General features: G+C 46.9%; 1 pseudogene; it reads left to right on the top strand.

The window, feature by feature from the left end:
* The first annotated feature begins 2,228 nt into the window (after positions 1-2,228).
* LOC112446616 (serine palmitoyltransferase small subunit A-like) lies at positions 2,229-2,438 on the top strand (annotated as a pseudogene).
* Positions 2,439-8,224: the final 5,786 nt, after the last annotated feature.

Below are 8,224 nucleotides of genomic sequence, written 5' to 3'. Positions count from 1 at the left end.
TGGGGCGGCCTGGGAAGATGAGCCTGTCTGCACGTGAGGCCGGGGCCATGCCCTCACTGTGTTCGGGAGGACTTGGCCTCTGATGCCTCTTCTCTGGAGGCTGCATTTCCCAGAACCTCACTGGCCCTGAGTCATTGACCTTGGTTGGGGCAGAAAGGCCCTCAGAGAGACCAGCTCTCACTCCCTGGTTAATGGAGGAAACCAGGCCGAGTGAGGGGGAGGGGAGGGGGAGGGGAGGAAGACGGGGTGGGAGCCGAAGGGCAGCTGGGGAGGGGCCAGGTCAGGAGGTGGCTCTTCAGAAACCCTTTCCCAGCTGGCCAGCCACCAGACCGATGCCACGTGTGCATGCGTCCATCTCCCCCAGCAGCCTGAGAGCGCAGAGGGCGGGGCTGGCTGCCTTTTCCAGTCCCCAGAGTGGCCACGAGTCTGTCAAAGTAAGTTGAAGGCACATACAAGTCTGTACATGCCCCAGCATTGTGTTCTGAGTCTGATTTTGGGGTAAGAAAGAGTAAGAGGCCTACCCAGGTGGCTCAGTGGTAAAGATGCCACCTGCCAACACAGGAGACACAGATTCGATCCCTGATCCAGATGGATCCCACATGCCACAGAGCAACTAAGCCTGTGCGCCACAACTATCGATACTGCACTTTAGAGCCTGAGAGCGGCAACTGCTGAAGCCTGTGGTCCCTACAGCCCATGCTCCACAACGAGAAAAACCACTGTGATGAGAAGCCCACACACTAGAGAGTAGCCCCCTCTCAAAACTGGAGAAAAGCCCGTGCAGGAATGAAGACCCAGCACAGCCAAAAATAAATAAAATTATTTAAAAGAAAGGAAGAGTAAGAGGGATAATGATTTTTTTTTTTTTTAACCTGCCCAGACCCTCTGGACAGGAGGGCATTGTCTCCTGTTCAGGAAACTCAGTAAAAAACTTGGGAACAATGACATGGGCCCAGGGGAGGGCAGTGGTGGGGGTCCTCAGAGACTAGGGTTTGGAACTTGATCTGGGGTGACCAACCATTCTAGTTTGCCTGAGACTTAAGGGTGTCCCTGGGACACAGGATTTTGAGTGCTGAAAGGGGAGCAGTCTTAACGCTGCCACTCACTGTGTCATTTCACTTCCGCGTGCCTCAGAGGTTCACCTGGACCATGGGATCAATAGCTATCCTATGCCCTTCCTGGGGTGCTCTGAATCTTAGGGTAGGGGTTGTGGAGGGAAAGTTAGAATATACTATCTCCCAGCAACTACATGCATGCAAAGTCACTTCAGATGTGTCCGACTCTTTGCAACCCTATCGACTCTGGCCTGTCAGGCTCCTCTGTCCATGGGATTCTCCAGGCAAGAATACTGGAGTGTGTTGCATACCCTCCTCCAGGGGATCTTCCTGACCCAGGGATTGAACCTGCATCTCTTATGTCTCCCGCATTGCAGGCTTTACCACTAGCACCACCTGGGAAGCCCTATCCCAGCATAAGTGAAGTCTATTTTCTCATTGTGAGTGGTGGCCATTCTGGTGAGGGACCACCTGCTCCCCTCTCTCCACTACCTGAAATTCACTCACTCACCACCAAGTACAAAAAATCAGCAGCTACTCTGTGCCAGGCACAGGGTACCCATGGGCAGAGAAGGAAAAGCCCAGCCCTCAGGGAACTCAGGGTGCATGTATGGATATTTAGAACACAGTCAGGTGAACCTGGTTCATCACACTGCCTTGAGTGTGGTACGGACATTAACTCACACATGATAACATAGTGAGGTGGGCATTATTTTATCTGCATTTTGCAGATGAAGAAATTGCAGCTCAGAAAGATTAAGTAATCAGCAGAGAAGTCACAGGAAGGACACTAAGAGGTAACTTTTTTCAGGATGAGCATATGTCTGAATGTGTGCGAGGGAAAGACTTTCTAGGAAGAAACCGTGGGACATCGTTGATGCTTCTAAGGAACAGCCCTGTGTGCTAAGCTTGAGAGAGTTGACACTGTAGGGATGAAATATTTTTCATTTCTTTCTTCCTAGTTTGTTTGGCTAGTATATTGACAAAAGATAGCTTAACAGGAGAAAAACAAACAAACGTTTAGTAATATATATCTTCTGTGTACATGGGAGATTCCCACGAAACTGAGTAACTCCCTGAAATAGCCAAAAAGTATCACCTTAAATATCATCTTCAGCTCAGGCAAAAGAAGATATTGTGGGAGAGGCTGGCCGGACAGACTGACATTTGTCTGCAATGCCAGAGGCACAGGCCTGGAAGCAAATGTCCTGGTTCTACTACCAGTAGCTGCTGGTCACAGCTCTCTACATGCTGGAGCCCTGGGAGCGGACTGTGTTCAATTCCATGCTGGTTCCCATTGTGGGGATGGCACTGCATACAGGATATGTAGTCATGCCTCAGCAAATCACAGCGATGCTGCACTGCTTAAAAACTGTTCAGTGACCAGGATGTAACCGAAATCAAAAGGTTCCTTAGGGAAGAGTCACCATCTGAAGTTGGAATGAGACTTCATCAGATGTCATAAGAAACTCTACTAGATGTAGCTAATCCTATGAATATAAAGACCAAAATTCATGAGTAGAACAAGAAAACAATTCTTATGCATTGTCTCTTTTATTTTTAAAGCAAGCTCTTGTAGCTTTTGTCTATTTTAATATTGTAGTCATTATTTGTACTTTGATATCAGTATTTTCTTAACCTTTGTGACTGTTTCAGTATTACTCAGTGAAAGCTTTTCTTAATGTAACTTTGATTACATTTTAATTACCTTCTATTTCTAATACCGAAGTCATTAGTTGGGCTTCATCATTCTTGCTATGATGTGGCATATACATCTGCCTGGAGATATTTCTACTCTTGACCAAATTTTTGTAAGAAAAAATTCAAGATTTTGGGTAGGGGGCTGAGGAGGGAGAATATTTAATTGAGAACTATTTACAAAACATTTTTTTGTAAGTTTGAACTCAGGAGTGCATTTTAGCTATCTGCACTCTACTTGTATCACCATTTGCTTTAAAACTATTAAAGTGTTTCTTAACAATGGAAAAAGAAAGATCTTGCTAAAGTTAAAATAAGGAACATTTCACCTTTTAAATATTTAATTCTGTGTGGACTCACTTCCAAAAAACTTTGGTGATGGTTCTTACAACAAATGGCGGTTAAGAAGCATTATTATAAAGTGCTTATATACTGTAGTTTTTAATAGAATGTAAATCAGTTTCATCTCAGGGCCATTAGTAACAATGTACTTCCTTAAATTTAGATTCATGATTGTAATGGGTGCTACAAATGACCTGGTCTTAATGACACAGATCATCACAATGGTGTGATCACTTACCTAGAGCCAGACATCCTGGAATGCGAAGTCAAGTGGGCCGTAGGAAGCATTACTATGAACAAAACTTGTGGAGGTGATGGAATTCCAGATGAGCTATTTCAAATCCTAAAATATGATGCTGTGAAAGTGCTGCACTCAATATGTCAGCAAATTGGAAAACTCAGCAGTGGCCACGGGACTGGAAAGGGTCTGTTTTCATTCCAATCCCAAAGAAAAGCAATGCCAAAGAATGTTAGCAAAGTTATGCTCAAAATTCTTCAAGTTAGGCTTCAGGAGTATGTGAACCAAGAACTTCCAGATGTACAAGCTGGATTTAGAAAAAGCAGAGGAACCAGAGATCAAATTGCCCACATTCTTTGGATCATAGCAAAAGCAAGGAAATTCCAGGGGAAAAAAAAAAATTATTCTTGTTTCATTGACCATGCTAAAGCTTTTGACTGTGTGGATCACAACAAACTGTGGAAAATTCTTAAAGAAATGGAAATACCAAACCACCTTATCTTTCTCCTGAGAAACATGTTCATGGGTCAAGAAGCAACAGTTAGAGTTGGACATGGAACAATGGACTAGTTCAAAATTGGGAAAAGAGTACCTCAAGGCTGTATATTGTCATCCTGCTTATTTAACTTTTATGCAGAGTACATCATGAGAAATGCCAGGCTGGATAAATCACAAGCTAGAATCAAGATTGCCAGGAGAAATATGAACAACCTCAGATATGCAGATGATATCACTTTAATGGCAGTAAGTGAAGAGGAACTAAAAGCTTCTTGATGAGGGTGAAAGAGGAGAGTTAAAAAGCTGGTTTGAAAGTCAACATTCAAAAAACTAAGATCATGGCATCCGGTCCCATCACTTCATGGCAAATAGAAGAAGAAAAAGTGGAAGCAGTGACAGATTTTATTTTCTTAGGCTCCAAAATCACTGCAGACAGTGACTGCAACCATGAAATGAAAGGATCCTTACTCCTTGGAAGGAAAGCTATGACAAAGACCTAGACAGCATATTAAAAAAACAGAGATATCACTTTGCTGACAAAGGTGCCTATAGTTAAGTTATGGTTTTTCCAGTAATCATGTATGGATGTGAGAGTTGGATCATAGAGAAAGCTGAGCACCAAGACTTGATGCTTTTGAATTGTGGTGCTAGAGAAGACTCTCGAGAGTTCCTTGGACTACAAGGAGATCAAACCGGTCAATCCTAAAGGAAATCAACCCTGGATACTCATTGGAAGGACTGATGCTTAAGCTGAAGCTCCAGTGCTTTGGCCACCTGACAGAAGCTCAGACTCATTGCGAAAGACTCTGATGCCGGCAAAGATTGAAGGTAAAAGAAGAAGGGGGCAGCAAAGGATGAGATGATTAGATAGCATCACTGATTCAAAGGACAAGAACTTGAGCAAACTCAGGGAGATAGTGAAGGACAGGGAAGCCTGGTGTGCTTCAGTTCATGGGATTTCAAAGGGTCAGACATGACTGAGTGACTGAACAACAACTTCCTTAAATTTAGTTCTGTGGTGGTAATGGGTGCTACAACTGGGATTGTATATTGCAATATGATGAGGTGAATTGTTACAGACCATAACAAAAAGAAATGTAAACTTGGTTAAAATGCTCTCACCCTTTGTACTGTTTATTTTTTCAGATTTTTATTCCTTACATGTAAAATAGCTACCTATTTCTTTGGTGTAAACTCATTAAATTAAATAAAAAGGATGTTGGGACTGGAGAGTCACTTATGAAAGTTTACCAGGAAAAGCACAGTAAAAGTGGGTGAGGCTGTTATGCATATTTAAGTCCTTACCTTCTCCTTGGATAAGTGTTTCTAGAAATTTAGAGCCAGCCATCCTGGCTGCGCAGTGGTAAAGAATCCACCTGCCAATGCAGGAAATACAAGAGATGCAAGTTTGATCCCTGGGTCGGGAAGATCCTCTAGAGTAGGAAATGGCAACCTCCTCCAGTATTCTTACCTAGAAAATTTCACGGTCAGAGGAGCCTGGTGGGCTTCAGCACATGCAGTGGCAAAGAGTGGGACACAGTTGAAAGACTGAGCACAGGCTGTCCCTGGTACGAATAGGGAGACACCCTTACAGAAAAAGATTTCCCTTATAAATGTAACTGTTTCTTACCAAAAGGTAACTTATACTCAGTTTTTAGAGCTTCTCTCATGTCTGCTGTTCTTTTTTTTTTTTTTTAATCATCATCTTAAAATAATCAATAGACCAAAGAGGTGTATTTTGGGGTGGTATATTTTGCTGCCCTTCAAGGCAGCCTGTGGGCACCTGGGCGGCTGTGAAGGACAGTAAGGAGTGGAGGTCACAGAGGCGCAAATCAATAGATTAGGGTAGAAAAAGGATCTGGACTGTGAGGAGAGCCTGGAGGGAGAAAAGAGGAAGCCAGGTGACCAGCGGACTGACTCCTGCAGGACACTTCCTCTCAGGTTTGGAGTCTCCTCCCACCAAGAAGTGCTCAGTCAACCAAACACTTCTGACGGATCAATGGCTACTGTTTAGCCAGACCCTGGGCTGAGGTTACAGACTTCCTAAGTTAGAAAAGGCACTACTTGGTACAGTCCTGGCCAGCAAGGTGCACCCGTTGACTGTAAGGCCAGGTGAATGAGTGCTCCAAGATGTGGTCACTAAAGGTACCCCCGTGGCCCCCACCATGTACCCTAATAAGGGCCTGCGACCGTGGTGACGTGAAGAAGCCCGCCCACAGTCACAAAGGGAGTCGGTCAATAAAAAAAAAAAAGAAAAAAAAAAAAAAGGGAGTTGGTCAAGTTTAGCCCGGGTAAGACGTGGCCGAAGCGGGTCTCAGCCCGGAGACGGACGCGGGGGGTGTCCCCAAAGAGACTCTAGGCACCTGGGGGGGCATCACTGCAGAGGCCTGCCTGCCCTTGCAGAAAGTTTGCCCGCAGACGTTCGGTGTGGCTTAGGGGCGGGGCCTCAGGGTAGGACGCCCGCCCCGCCTGCGCCGGCCCCGCCCTGCCCGCGCCGAGCCTGCCCTTATAAGGTGAGCGCTGCCAGCGCGCTGCATCTGAACGGCTGTCGTCACCTGTGTTGGTCTGCCGGCCTCCTGATGCAGCCCGCCCGCCGGGGGCAACATTCCAAGGCCGCGCCTCCCAATGCCTTCCTGCCGGGAAGCGCGCGCCTCGCCTTGCCTCCCGGGGAGGCGACCCGTGGGCTTCCGCTCCCGTTGGGGCGCGCACGACCCCCCGACCACGCCCGGCCCGGTCCAAGGTCCGAGCACTTTCCTCGGCTCCATCCCGCTCAAAGGAGCCTTAGACCCGCGGAGCAAGCGAACAGGAGTGGTTGAGCCGGCGAAGGGGGTAGTGCTGGACCCCCCGAAAGTTTGGAGTCTGGTGGGAGAAATATCAGCCTCCTTTCAAGGACGGCCCAGCCCACTCGGCGCCTGCTAAGTGCCTGGCATCAAACTCGACTTTTAAAAAGTCAATTGCCCCTTCCAGCTTGCGTGGTATGGCTTAGTAAGAGCCAGCACTCTAGAACCACACGACCTGGGTACAAATGTAGCTTACTGGCTTCTCGTCCCCAAAGGTCGCAGGTAACCCGAACCCCGGCTGTCTGTGATTCTGAGTTCAGCCTTAGCCCTTGGACTTGTTTGCCAGTGTTAGGGGGCATGGGTGCAATTTTTAAAAACAACACTGTACTTCTTTTCCACGTTGCAGTAAATCCTGGTTAACGACAGGAAGAATGTCTTGCCGGATTTCCCTGACATCTTAGCAATCTCTTTTTAGCAAAGCAAAGACTGGGTCTCAGCCTGGAACCCTTGGGCAAGAGATAGAAGCTAGGTAAATTCAAACACATGACTGTGTGTGTGTGTGTGTGTGCGCGCACGAGATAGAAATAATTTAAGAGTTTCCATCCAGGGTTTAAAATTGCTATTTACGGCACTTGTGTTTTTAGTTTGAAAATGTTCACACGTACCAGAGTATAGAGAATAATAGTACAACGATCCTTCATACATTAATCTAATGTTCACTTTAAAAATACACACGTGTTAAAACATGAGGTGACTTTTCAGAAGAGAAAAATAAGACAAAAGTATAAAGAGTGCAGAGGCAAAACTGAGCTTGCTAACTGTCTGAGGCTTGGCGCGGACCTCCTGGGGATGCGCTGAGCCGAGCCAGTGAAGGAGGCCCTCTCCTGCTCGCCTGCCAGGAGAGGAGGGGAGATGAGAGCTGCTGTCTCCCATTGAGAGCCCAGATTGGCCTTGGCCTTGGCCTAGGACACATGTAAATTCCTCCATGCCAGAGTACCCCACTCGGCTGCCTCTAGATTCAAGTCTTCTTGCCTGGGTTACTTCTCCAATCGCTTTGTTGTCTGCCCACCTGTTGGCTGGGGCCACCTGGGCCCCAGGTGCCCATCCTGCACACTGGGACCAGAGAAATTTTCTAAACCATAAATATTACTACCTGTCTTCCTTATAAACCCCTCCATGGGTCCCTGCTGCTGCTACTGCTAAGTCACTTCAGTCGTGTCTGACCCTGTGCGACCTCATAGACGGCAGCCCACCAGGCTCCCCTGTCCCTGGGATTCTCCAGGCAAGAACACTGGAGTGGGTTGCCATTTCCTTCTCCAATGCATGAAAGTGAAAAATGAAAGTGAAGTCGTTCAGTCGGGTCCGACTCTTCGAGTTCCCATGGACTGCAGCCTACCAGGCTCCTCCGTCCATGGGATTTTCCAGACAAGAGTACTGGAGTGAGGTGCCATCGCCTTCTCCGCCATGGGTCCCTAGTGCCTGCCAAAAAAAGACCCAACTTCCCTGGTGGCTCAGGTAAAGAATCTGCCTGCAGTGTAGGAGTCAAGGGTTCAATCCCTGGGTCAGGAAGATCCCTTGGAGAAGGGAATGGCAACCCATTCCAGTATTCTTGC

The sequence above is a fragment of the Bos taurus genome, chromosome 5 (genome assembly GCF_002263795.3).
Source record: "Bos taurus isolate L1 Dominette 01449 registration number 42190680 breed Hereford chromosome 5, ARS-UCD2.0, whole genome shotgun sequence".
Taxonomy (NCBI): Eukaryota; Metazoa; Chordata; class Mammalia; order Artiodactyla; family Bovidae; genus Bos; species Bos taurus.
This window is presented reverse-complemented; position numbering and strand designations above follow the sequence as displayed.